This window comes from Ambystoma mexicanum, chromosome 5p, assembly GCF_040938575.1.
Source record: "Ambystoma mexicanum isolate Mex_15411 chromosome 5p, UKY_AmexF1_1, whole genome shotgun sequence".
Lineage (NCBI taxonomy): Eukaryota > Metazoa > Chordata > Amphibia > Caudata > Ambystomatidae > Ambystoma > Ambystoma mexicanum.
Window position 1 is genome coordinate 719,657,921 of NC_090930.1, and position 13,232 is coordinate 719,671,152.

The 13,232-nt window shown below is 42.2% G+C and overlaps 1 protein-coding gene across 1 annotated transcript in view; it reads right to left on the bottom strand.

The window, feature by feature from the left end:
* The window catches only part of LOC138481150 (TRPM8 channel-associated factor homolog), a 416,320-nt gene that overhangs the window by 369,019 nt on the left and 34,069 nt on the right, over positions 1 to 13,232 (bottom strand). The gene's annotated exons all lie outside the window — the stretch shown is intronic.

The following is a 13,232-nucleotide window of genomic DNA, read 5'->3' on the forward strand; positions in this document are numbered from 1 at the left end:
TTTTGCAAGATGCCAAACGTCAAATTGGTGATTTATATTTTTGTACTGTTCTCTCATTGTCTTGGCAATTGAAACGTGTCTGTCCGTGGCTATCAGGTCGATCACCATTCCCCGCGATTGTAGTTCTTGCAATGATGCTACAAAGCCAACTTTCTCCATGGCCACTGAGGATGTACTTTGTGACACCTGCACGACCACCGAACTCACAATTTTCTTACTTTCCATGTCCTGAAAGTGGTAGGTGCAGTACTTGGCTGAAAATCCTGGGCTGTCGCACTGTCCATCACCGGCTAGCCTGAAGCGTTTGCCCGCGAATGTACTTTCCATTGACATTTTTTCCATTCTCCAAGCTTCGCTGATGGCTGGAAATAGATAATCGGTTTGGTATTTGTAGAACTGACTTTTCGCAATGAAATGGATTCCCACAAACTGAAAGAAATACTGTAACTTTTTAAAACTTGAACCACTAAAAAGTGCGGCCGCTGCACAAAGTAGATTGCCTGCTGGCAGTTGCCCCAGCATGGGTTGTGCAGACCATGCGAACGGATGATATTGTGTACAGGTGGCATGTATTTTAAGGTTAGTGCCTCGAATTGCACGAGTCACATTAATCAATGGCTCCCCACATACTTCCCCACCAACCGAATGCCCACATTTCATCATCATAATAATATCCATCAAACAGCTATCGAATACAATGAATTTGGCCTCTTTCCTTATACTGTCACTCTGCATCCCAGCTGGTTCGGCCTGTAACGTTGAGGACATGTCACTCGCATGAAAGGTACAATCTCTGATATCGTCTTCCGCTATGCTGAGTGATATTGATGGTGTTTCATTGTCGTCCACGTCAATCTCTTCCATTGCAACATCTGTTCCTTGTCCGGAGATGGGAGAAAAAAACAATGTCTTCAACTTTCGCGCGCTCTTATTTTTTGCGGGTGTGGATTCTGTGAATTGATCTCCGACTGCATCCAAACTACCAGGAGGACATTCACTATCAATGGCTGGTGGTGGTATAGCTCCGTTGTCAATCACTTCATATTCTTCCCATTGGCACGATGCATCTCCAGTCTCAAGTCCCTGCCAAAAGGTTTGACAAGCAACATCTCTCGTTCGCTTCACTGTCTGTGTAGATCTAGTTCTTACACCCACTCGCAACTAGAGGACAGATTAGAAAAGGGATGTTCAGTTTAAACACAACTTACAGTATTGAACTATTGACAGTGAAAGACAACATAATATAGTGAACAGGACACTAACCTTCTTTTGCTTTCTTTTCTTTGAAACTTTCTTGCCTCGAACTTCAACATCTGGACGCTGTTGCTCCGACTCGTGTGTGCATGTCTCCACTTCCTCTCGCGCTGCAACGACTATATTTTCATGATAAGCACATCCATCACTCACTGAGGCTCCATCGACTCCCTGAAACATAGAACTTTCATTAGTATGTATAATAATATTGAAAACACAAAATGTACTTGGGGACCAATACCCATACGTACATCTCAATAGCAAAACACGAATGAACGCATTGTGTAGAACATTCAAACGACAATAGTTCACGCATTGTTGATCTAGTTAGATTGAACTGTCAAGATCCATACCTCGGGCTCCGCATAGACTTCCATTGATGATATTATTGAAGATGACGCTTCAGCAACTCCCTGAAACACAGTAATTGCATTAGTATGCTTTTCTATTTTGTTAAAAAGAACATAAACTTTGAGCAGGCGTCAACGGCTCATCTAAATAGACCTGCACAAATGATCAGTTGTCTAAAATAAATAATGGATATGTAAATATGATTCGATTTGCTCGATCGTTGGAAGTGTCACCACCCAGAGATCTGCATCAACTACTAGGGGTGATGTTCTTGTAGAAGAAGCTCCGTCATCTCCCTGAAACATAGTACTTGCGTTAATAAAGAAGGAAGTATAGCGGATGTAATCACGTCATATGATTTCGCTTGAACGAACTGTCAGTATCCATACCTCGAAATGCATAAGAACATCAAGGGACGATGTAACTGCGGTGCACACTTCTGCAAGCTGTTGCGCCGACCCGTAACTGCATGCTCCCCCTTCTACTTGGACTAATGCTCCATCGACTCCCTGAAACATAGGACTTTCATTAGTAATGAACACAATATTGAAAAAAGAAGACAAATAGGAGGGCGACGACAGAAGGACATATCAATGGCTAAAAACGAAAGAAACATTGTGTGTAACAATCACGCTACAAGAATGCAAGATCTGATGATCTCCATCGATGGAACTGTCCGGAAACGTACCTCGAGCATCTGAGTGACATCTACGGTTGTCGTCAATGCGTTGGACTCCTCAGCATCTCCCTGAAAGACAGTACTTGCATTATTTTGGATAACAATAATTATAACTGAAAACAAAGACTAGAGGACGAGTACAAGGGTGTACCATTAGGTAAAATAATTACACGATCAATTAAAACTATTGATTTACATGCCTAAAACAAGTCAGTGTCAGAATAGCTAAGTAAGATTACCCGATAGGCGCTTGAAGTGGCTGATGACTGCAATAACGACACGGATGGAGAATCTTCCGCCTTCATATTGAGTGGATACATAAATGGGGAAATTATTGTTAGCTAATGCTACACACTACCGCAAGGCCGAGAGATAAATACGTAAACTTGACTCACCAGTGGAGGGATGTGGACGAATAGAGTGGGAATAGCGGTTGAGAGCAATTTTCGCCTCGCTCGCGGTGTTTTCTTCTTTATTAGCAATGATGTGGAGTACATGTCTGGGCTAAAGTGCCTGCTGCAGATGCGGTATCGATCACCCCTCTTGTCCGCAAAGACTTCTAGGACTCTACTTTCTATCTCAGAGGCTGGATATCCGCAATATCGGACCCATTCTCTTATCTGATCTATTGTCTTAGGGAAAACATGCATTATAGTACCTTCAGATTTGTTATGGGTCTTCGAAGGGCAACCGCCAATGGAACAGGCAGGCATTATGGAAAGTTCTGAAAAGTAAAGATCAACAATTCTCTATGAATACCAATGTGTTAAAACAGTAAATGACACATAAAAGGTTCAATGCAAGGTCCGTTTTGGTTCTTGGAACTATACACGTTATTCACATGCGGATAAGTATTTCAATAACTTTCAAAAAATAGAAAAAGTAATTTGACTAAACTCAGAACATGTGACTAGTTCCTTGCATGTACTGTCGTGAACGAAAAGAAAACATGGATGCAATTTGATGACTACTAGCAAATAGATATAAATTAAAAAATTGGACGCAAAATGATTATGGTACATGGACTTACCTTGACGAACAAACAGTTAGATGCAGGGATCAGAGTAGTTTCTTGTCGTAGAACAGGGAGCAGTTCACAGGTTGCAAACTGACGAGTTTGCTCAAAGTGGTCACGGAAGTTCACAGAGACGAAGAGCAGATAACCAGCACCTTCACGGGTTGACTAGCAAAGCGCAAAGAAGTTCTCATTAGAAATATGAAGTGGGTTATAAAGAATTCGAACCAGGGGTGTGTTTGTGAATGAATGACGTGTATATGTCGTGGCATTATGTGGATTGCAGGGGGCCGTCCAGCGTGAGGGGGATGCTTGGCAGGAGACACGGGGTCTGGAGGTAGACATGGGAACAACAAACCCATGCTCTATAGACCACTTTGAAGTGTACATGGTCTTTGGCACCTCTTGGCCTTTATCGCTCCCTGACAGCTCCACTTGCCAGCAGCGCAAGTACCCCGGTGCGAACTGCCTTTGATAGGGCGGGGGGTGGATCGGGGCGGTGGTCGTGCAGACAAGACACAGGAAGACTCGTGAATGGAGACACACTTATGTGGATTGCAGGGGGCCGTCCAGCGTGAGGGGGATGCTTGGCAGGAGACACGGGGTCTGGAGGTAGACATGGGAACAACAAACCCATGCTCTATAGACCACTTTGAAGTGTACATGGTCTTTGGCACCTCTTGGCCTTTATCGCTCCCTGACAGCTCCACTTGCCAGCAGCGCAAGTACCCCGGTGCGAACTGCCTTTGATAGGGCGGGGGGTGGATCGGGGCGGTGGTCGTGCAGACAAGACACAGGAAGACTCGTGAATGGAGACACACTTATGTGGATTGCAGGGGGCCGTCCAGCGTGAGGGGGATGCTTGGCAGGAGACACGGGGTCTGGAGGTAGACATGGGAACAACAAACCCATGCTCTATAGAACACTTTGAAGTGTACATGGTCTTTGGCACCTCTTGGCCTTTATCGCTCCCTGACAGCTCCACTTGCCAGCAGCGCAAGTACCCCGGTGCGAACTGCCTTTGATAGGGCGGGGGGTGGATCGGGGCGGTGGTCGTGCAGACAAGACACAGGAAGACTCGTGAATGGAGACACACTTATGTGGATTGCAGGGGGCCGTCCAGCGTGAGGGGGATGCTTGGCAGGAGACACGGGGTCTGGAGGTAGACATGGGAACAACAAACCCATGCTCTATAGACCACTTTGAAGTGTACATGGTCTTTGGCACCTCTTGGCCTTTATCGCTCCCTGACAGCTCCACTTGCCAGCAGCGCAAGTACCCCGGTGCGAACTGCCTTTGATAGGGCGGGGGGTGGATCGGGGCGGTGGTCGTGCAGACAAGACCCGTTTGCCGCAGGGCCTCACCAAGGAGAGGCCATCTAACTGAATGTAAGAGGATGGCTGCAGGATCTACTACATGGAAGGCAGGGGGGTGAGTTTATAAATACCTCACCCTCCCAGGAGAATATACACTAGATTCATTTAAAAAATCAAAACAACCATTGTTAAAATATATGTTGGGCTTTATTTTAGATTTTAATTAAACATAAATAATAAACATTACACATTGTAAAGTTGAGGTTGCAGCACATCGAGGGAAAATCCGCGGTATTGTCCACTGTCACTGGGGAAATGTTGTCTAATGGCAAGTACCGCACAGGCAGGTATTACTCTCCGAACGCGGTGTCCGAGCCTCCCGTGAAGCCACCAAGTGAAGCAACGATAGGCCACCAGCCTGTACCACCTGTGAAAAAAAAAGATGCAAACTGTATTAAACTGACCAAACTTTCTTATCAATGTCGATTCAGGTAACACATGTCATTTTCCTTAGAAAAAAATTATATCTAGAAAATGCACTATATGGAACCAATTTACATGCGTTCCAATGATATGTAAATGTAATTTTATATGTGGGAGACGACCATGAAATAGTGGTGGCATCACTGACATCACAAACAGAGTATACTTACTCGTTACTCGGATTACGCGGACGAACAGTGCCACGAAGTTCGTGCATAAGCACCATCATCATCCTCAACACTGTCCGTGAGAGGCAGGCTTCCCTGAACTCTGGCAGCTCGGTGATGCATTGCGGACTTTGCTCGCCTTCCTGCTGACTTTGCTCGCTTTCCGAAATGTAGGCCAAGCACCCGGAATTTTCACGGCAGCAGCAGTTCTCCTCCTCAGTTGGCATTAGCTCGCACCGATTGCACGTGCACCAGGTGGAGACGCCGTCCATGCGACATGGTCCAGGCTCTTCATCCGTTGACTGGTCCTCCCAACTGCCGTCCGAATCCCCATCGTTTTCGCGTGCTTGCCTTTCCAGTAGTTCTTCCTCGGTGTACTCGGGCTCGTACATATACGGCATTATTGTGGCCATTGTGCGGTAAAGATAGTAAAATAATTTATAGCGGTGGTACTGGTATCTGTTCACACGGGCTACAAGCGGCGAAGGTAGCTGACCAGAGCACTGAAACGAGTCACAGAATACTCAAAGTAACACAGAGAGAGGAATGGAATCGAAAATCTGCTGCTGTATGTTGTGAAACGGTCTGTTTATACTTATTGGGGAAAGAGGCGTCCTGCCATTTCCATGGCAACACGTCAATAGCTGAGGCGCAGCGATTGTTGACACGAGACGTGCTTGAAATGGGCAGTACGCGTCTGCTGATGTCAGGCTCAGGGGCGGGGGATTTGATTTAGTGCCGCAAAGGCAGGTGAGCCAGGGCGATGCGGCGGAATGATAGGATTATCACAAAATGGCGGCTGATTTCGAGTGCGATAATGGGCGAAAAGTCGGGTAAGGTCCATAGGAAAGTTTCCTACGATCTACCGATTTATGCTTACAAACACATGGCCGACCCGTAGGGACAATAAAAAAAAAGTCCCGGAACTCTCCTTTAAGGCTGTTGTATGCGTTTTTTCTGAATTGGTTGTGAATCTTTAAAGGTGATACATACTATCCTGTGGAGCGACCTTCTGGCATAATTAAGTGCTAAGGCGCCTTATAGGATTAACTAGTGACTAAAACGCTATCATTGTAAAATCTTACGTAGAAACAATGAGGTTTGAATAGATTTGGCATTGAATGAAAAGGAAAAGGCATTCAAGGCACTCCAGAATTGATTACCACTGTTTATATTGTTTGATGCGTTTGCTGGCATTTTACTCGACTGAGAGGTTTTGGCTCTAGGCTATATTTGCCGTCGAGTAGTTTTGCCCTTAAGTACCATCATTATGGCCGAGGGCCTTCGTAGTGGCAAAAAATCTAACAAGCACATTCAAAAAAAAAAACTGAGGTGGACTCGGATGACATCTCTACACTGTTAGACATTGTTCCACCCCCTGCTATTATAGAGAAGGATCTCGAGGTTAACCTCAATTCTATCACCAATGTTTCCCTAGAAAAAATAGCCTCCCTTGGTATAGTGTCAGGGTTGTTGGAATCTGGAAATGGGGTGGTGGATATGGTCATCAATTCCCCAGCTGGCTATGGTGTTAAAACATCCCCCTCTGCGAATAAAGAAGCTTTGAAGGAGTCTGAAACTTCATGTTTATCTAAAGATTCTTCTTTTCCAAAGCTTTTGACATTTCCAGCTGGCAGTGAAACCTATGAGATCGTAGACTCTAAAATCGAGGTTCATGCAGAGATTGAACATGAACCCTTAAAGGCTAAATATACAAAGCTGAATATGTCCATGAGTCCCTCCCAGGAGTCAAAGTCTCCCCCTATGAACCAAAATACAATGGTTCACAATAAAATACAAGGGTCTATCTCTGTTAAAGAAGCCAATAAATTATCCCCTATGGGATGGGGCAATGAAGAGCCCATTCTTGATCTTAGCCTCGATAGAGAGGCTATTAAAAAAGAGATGGGGATAGAGAGACTCGGATTCCACCCGGCTGATTTCTCTATGCTGGCACCTGCGATTGAGATGGAACTCGGAAAGCGTATAAGACTATCATATGAACCTTCAACCCCTGTGAATAAAAGCAAACATGGGATTGAAAATGTTTTCTTATTTAATAATCCTCCATCTTACTCTTACTCTGTTCCTTCTCAACCTAGTGCCCAAAAAGAAGCACGTTCATTGGGTGGTATCCCTGCACACAGAAAGCCTAGTGCTGGTGCTCCAATTATTCAGTCTATGAGCTCTCCAAACTTAGAAAAATTGTTGCCTCAAGATTTTCACCCTTCTCCTGGTCCGGAAATTATTGGTGTTTCTCAGTATGAACTTAATGAGTCGCTATCTCCTAAACTTATATCACAGCCTACTCAGTCCCGGAAATCGAGAAAAATTGTGATGATGAATACCAACAATGTTTTGAAACCTTCCCTGTTCTAACTCGGATCTTAAATTTATTGGATAAGGGTCATGTGAAAACTCACGAAGAATTAAAAACTCTGCAGATTCAAATGATTGATCTCATAACTAAGCAAAGTAAAATGGAGGGCATGCTGCTCTCCTGCAACATGTTCTCGTCTCTGTGTTATAAAAAGGTGGAGACTTCCAATTCCCACAACATTGCTACACAAACTAAATCCTTTGCAGAGGCAGTGTCTGAGGGCTCTCAGTCTAGACCTGGTCCCATGATTTCCACAGGCTTGCCTATAAAGAAATCAGAGGACGTAACTGCCTCAAATATTGCTTCTTTGACAGTCTTGGTTTCAGAGTTGGCTACCACTCTTAAAACTTTATCAGCTCCAGTGTTAAGAGTGCATAGTCCTGGAGGAGATGAAAAAAATGATGCTTGTCTGGACAGCCCATCCGCGTTGATTGATCTTATTGACCCATGTGAAGAGAGTATTGAATTAAATCCAACTGGAGAAAAAATCTCTGTTGTCTTACAAGAAGTAGCGATTCCTCCATTTCCCCAAACAAAAAAACAAAGAAGAGCTCAGGCTCGTGCAGAAAAGCAAAATCTTCCCATCAAAAAAATGAAAGGAAATCTAGAAAAAAACAAAAAAATCAAAGGTGTGAAAAAATCGATAAGCATAACACACATATGAGAGACATTTGTAACTTATCTGGGGGTGACACTATCATTGATTTGAACCAATTGAACGACGAATCTAAAGCAATGCTGAACCTTCCGGAATCTATTCAGACAGCCCCAGCCACACAGAAAAAGGCACTTGGATTGAAAAAAGCATTGGAAATTAACAAAGAGGGTGCTTTTGATGTGTGTCTGGTGTCTAAAGAGACAAAAAGGGTTGTTTCTAACGACAAGAAAGAAGTTGTCTGTCGGGATGATGGTCCAGTAAATGTGAACTTGGAACCTATCTCTCAAGCTTCTCTTTCGTTTCAGAAACAATTTACTCTTTCTAACTTTTACCCCTTGTTAGATCCTAAAAAGACAGAAAAAGTGATCATTGGCCTAGACAATGGGTCAAGTGCTCCCTTAAATGTAAAATGGGAAAAAACTAAAGCCAACACAATTAAGCCTACTCCTAACGGCAGCAGCGTTCACTCTGATGGGGTGAAGACTGCTGTAGTAGGTACTATGTTGGGTGGTTCACCCGCTCATGTCAAATTACAAGAAATAGGTCAGACTGAGTCTAATTCTGACCGCTGGAATTCAGTGCAACAAAACAGTCCTGCAAAGGCCCATTTTATAGATATTAAGTCGGCTTCCGTAATGGGGTGGGAAAGCGACCCTGAACGCTATGGAAAGACGCGTCTGAATCGTACGTTTGTGATGACTGCCATCCAAGACATTCCAGCTCTTCGTATCATCCGCTCTAACGATATTGACTGGGTGAAATTGGCAGATGTGAATAACAACAGAATGATCTGTAAATTCATGTCTCCATTTATTCTGAAATTGTTATGGGAACACAAAGATGATCTAGCATCCATTGGCTTAGTAACTACCATTTTTGCATCAGTTGAAGAAGCTACAACCTTTGTGGAAATGTTGCCTCCTATAGCTGAAAGCATCTTGCCTTGTTCTATTGCAGGCAATTTATTCAATCTTGATGCCAAGACTATGAAACAATTTATGGCTTTTGTATCGGCGATAAAGGAGTCGTCATGGAAGGATCCTAATATTGTTCAAGTGTCAAATTCTTCGAGTGGGATGAGTGAATCTTAGCCTGGCAAAGTCACTCATCTTTTCATGGAATCCATGCGGTCTGAGTAATTTTAAAAAATGGTATTCTCTTAATTACCATAAAAGACCAGATATAATGCTTTTGCAGGAGACCATGTGCCAAACTAACTTTGTAATAGAGGGCTATTCTGCCTTCGTTCAGGTTGCAAGGCGGGGCCTTTGTGGAAGACCATCAGGTGGTCTTGCGATTTTGATTAATTCAGCTTACAGATGCTCTACAGAATTGATTAGCTGATCTGCTTCTATTTTAGCTTGTGCATTGATTGATGATGAGGACCCTTCCATGACTCTTATATTGCTTTGCATCTATTGGAATAAATTAAGTATGCCAATTGAGGTCGTTTTAGATGAACTGAATGCTGTGCTACAAAAAGGTTTTATATTGTTTCCCACAGCCAGGATAATTGCAGGGGGTGACTTAAATTGCTATTGTTATGATGAAGGTTCTCATTCTAGTGTTATGTAGAACAATCATTCGATGGTCTCTAAGAGATATGGGCAAATGTGGAACTCTTCTTTTCTGGAGTGGGATATGCAAACTCTGCTATTCCAACTTGAACCTTTCAATTACACCTGGGCAAGAGCTGATTCCAAGTCTCTAATTGATTATTTTTTTGTTTCTTCAAGGCTATATTCATGTGTTGACTCCGTGATGATTATAGATCCAGCAATAGGAGACCACATGATACAGTCTCCGTCCTTGAATATTTCTATGTCTCGTTATAATGACGAGTTGTTACTTGCTCTAATAGAACCTGATCGCCATGCCTTATCTGTGAAGTGGAATCACAAAGTATGCCTCGCTTTCATCGACTGCCTCGAGTGTGATTATGACATCATTCATCATTCCAACTTAGAAGGTATTCCCCTTCTACAAATAGACAATATAAATACAAACAGAATTAAAATCCATCTTTTAAAATTAAAAGAATCCTTAAAAAAGAAGACCCATGTTCTTCTCAACCATACTCACAAATTTAACCTCCAAGTGGCGCACTTGAATGCTCAAAAAAACTCAGAGATTAGAATACTTAGAAAAGGCAACACCTCCCTATCAACCTGCTCAGACCTTATTAGAACTGTTAGACAACGCTACAGAAACAAGCTAAAATGGTTGAAGGGTCACCTGCACTATGAAGACAATCAAAAAGTCTTCTACCACTTGCTAAAACATGACTCCAGGCAAATTTGGAATACCTTGCGTACTATCTCCTGTGACTCTGCTACTACGATTGACTCAGTGATTTCTGCTGAAACCTGGGTCGCCTACATTAGACCTAAATTTCAACTACCTGAACATTTTAATACGTTAAAAGGTGGCGAGCCCAAGCTTCCTCTCAAAACATTACCTTTGTGGTCGATTGGTGATATCATTGAGGCTATAGGGAAACTTAAACCCTCCAGGGCCTCTGGTCCGGATGGTATACCTCCCTGTGTATACAAAGCTAACCCTACCTTCTGGGCTCGTATTCTTAAAATCAAATTTGATTCTATTTTGTTTTCCGGTATCATTCCTCCGTCTTGGACCTCTGCCCTTGTCATTCCTATTTATAAAAAAGGTCCTCCTAATTTACCTGCAAACTATCGTCCAATAGCGTTAACTGACGCCTCCTCAAACGTTTTTTCCTTACTTCTGCTACAAGAATTACAAATGTACATCAATGATGGTAACCTTTTGTCACCCTATCAAGTAGGTTTTAGGAAACATATAGGTTGTCCTCTTAATGCCACCATTTTCTGTCACCTTCAGGCCTTTACTTCCTCCTCCAAACAAGGCCCTGTTTACATGGCTAGTTTGGACCTCACCGCAGCTTTTGATTGCGTTATCCGTGAGATATTGTGGAAGAAAATGCTGGCCATGGGGATTCCGCATCATCTGGTTGCATTGATTGCTTTGTTGCATAAAAATACATCCTATCGCATCCGGCTGAACAAAGAAGGAGCTCTTTCTGACCCCATCTCAACGGAAATGGGGGTGAAACAGGGTTGTATCATGGCAGCGGTGCTATTCAACTTATATCTTTTGGGTCTGGATGAGACATGGGTGACTGGAGAGTGTTTTCCATCCAAGCTTGGTAACATCAAGTTGGATTGGATGGGTTTTGCAGACGACCTGCTATTCTTTGACCGAACCCCTTTTGGGCTTCAAAGGAAATTAGATCTATTTGCAAATTTTGCCCTCACCCATAATCTTTCTCCTAATCCTATGAAATCCTCCATACTTATTTTTTCAGGTGGAAAACTGAATCCGCATCGCTTTTCCTGGTACCTAAATGGTATGAAAATAGAATACGCTGTTACGATTCGGTATTTAGGTTCCCCTCTTACTGACTCATACTCTGTAACAATGTGGAAACAATTTCTCAACCAAAAAGTGAAAACTTTTGCTTCACAAATGAAAATTATTTTCCATCGATACTGCATGTTCTCTTTACTTCCTCTTATTCAATTCTATCTTCAGAAAGTTGAACCCATTATTCTGTATTCCCTAGATATCTGCAGCTATGATATTGATGATTTCCTAAATATATTGCAGGGAAAGCTGTGGAAAACTGTACTGGGCATGGCTTTATCTATTCCAAATGTAATGATATGCCACGAACTGAATATATTACCTTTGTCAGTAAAACACAATTGGAGATGTATTACAAACTACTCTAAAATGCTTAACCCGCCTAAGAATACTTTATATTTCGAATTGAATAAAATCTTGGGTGACTCACATATAAAATCTTTACATCTTCAAACTATAAAAATTACCAATATTCTCTCAAAGATTCATGAGACTCCTGATTCTATTAGTTTGTGGCTACCGAGTCAAAAAAAGAAATACCAAAGATTCTTTTGGAGCATTATGATGGATAAAATGGGTACCTATCCATCATTTGATGAATACAACCTCTTTAGAGGCAAATGGGAATGTAGACTAAAATACTTAATACAGTTTCCTTCTGCGTTCGCAAGGAAAATCTTTATGCGTTTCACATTAAATCAATTTCTCACACGTCAACGTACAAAAAATTGGGCCGATGGTTCTAAGAGTCTTGATGCGACATTCTGCCGTTTTTGTGAAAATGTTGATATACCCGAAACGCTAAAACATCTGGTGACTTATTGCTCTTATTTTGAGCTATGGCGTATCCAAATATTTGATAGTTCCTTTTCTTGTTCAGTTATCTCAAGGGAATCTCTCTGGAGACGCTGCATGGAAGGCTATAGTCAAAGCCTGACTCTTAAATTGATAAACTTACTTGTAATTATTGAAGCTAAAATGGTAGAAGTATTGACAACTGACTGAATAACCTTCGGGAAATGGCTTAGAAACTATTTCGGCTAAAGATTTGTTTCATTTACCTACTAGCGATTATTATTCTATATAATTTGTCTCATTTGACCATCGTATTGTTCTGAAAATGAGCATAGATAGCTGTGCCTTTGTTCATTTATATTGTGTTTGTTCATTTATATTATGTTTCCTCTATCTTGTATTCATTATGTGCATTGAATATTCTTAGAGAGTCTAGAAACTGTTTGGTCTAACTGTAAGGTGTTTCATTAAGTGCTGATGAAACACTGTTATGTGTAACCTGTATATGTGAATGTGTTTGTTCCACTATTTTATGTCATTTTTTATTCCTTGTTTATTTTTTAAACAATTTTTAATGTATATTATGCATCGTAAAGAATTAACTGTAAAGGTTTTTTTCTTAAATAAACCAAATACAAAAAAAAAAAAAAAAAGGATGAACACCTCTGAGGAGGTGCAGCCGGTAGTGGGCCTTCTTGGCAAGGTCTGTGATGCGAGGAAAGAAGCCGAGAG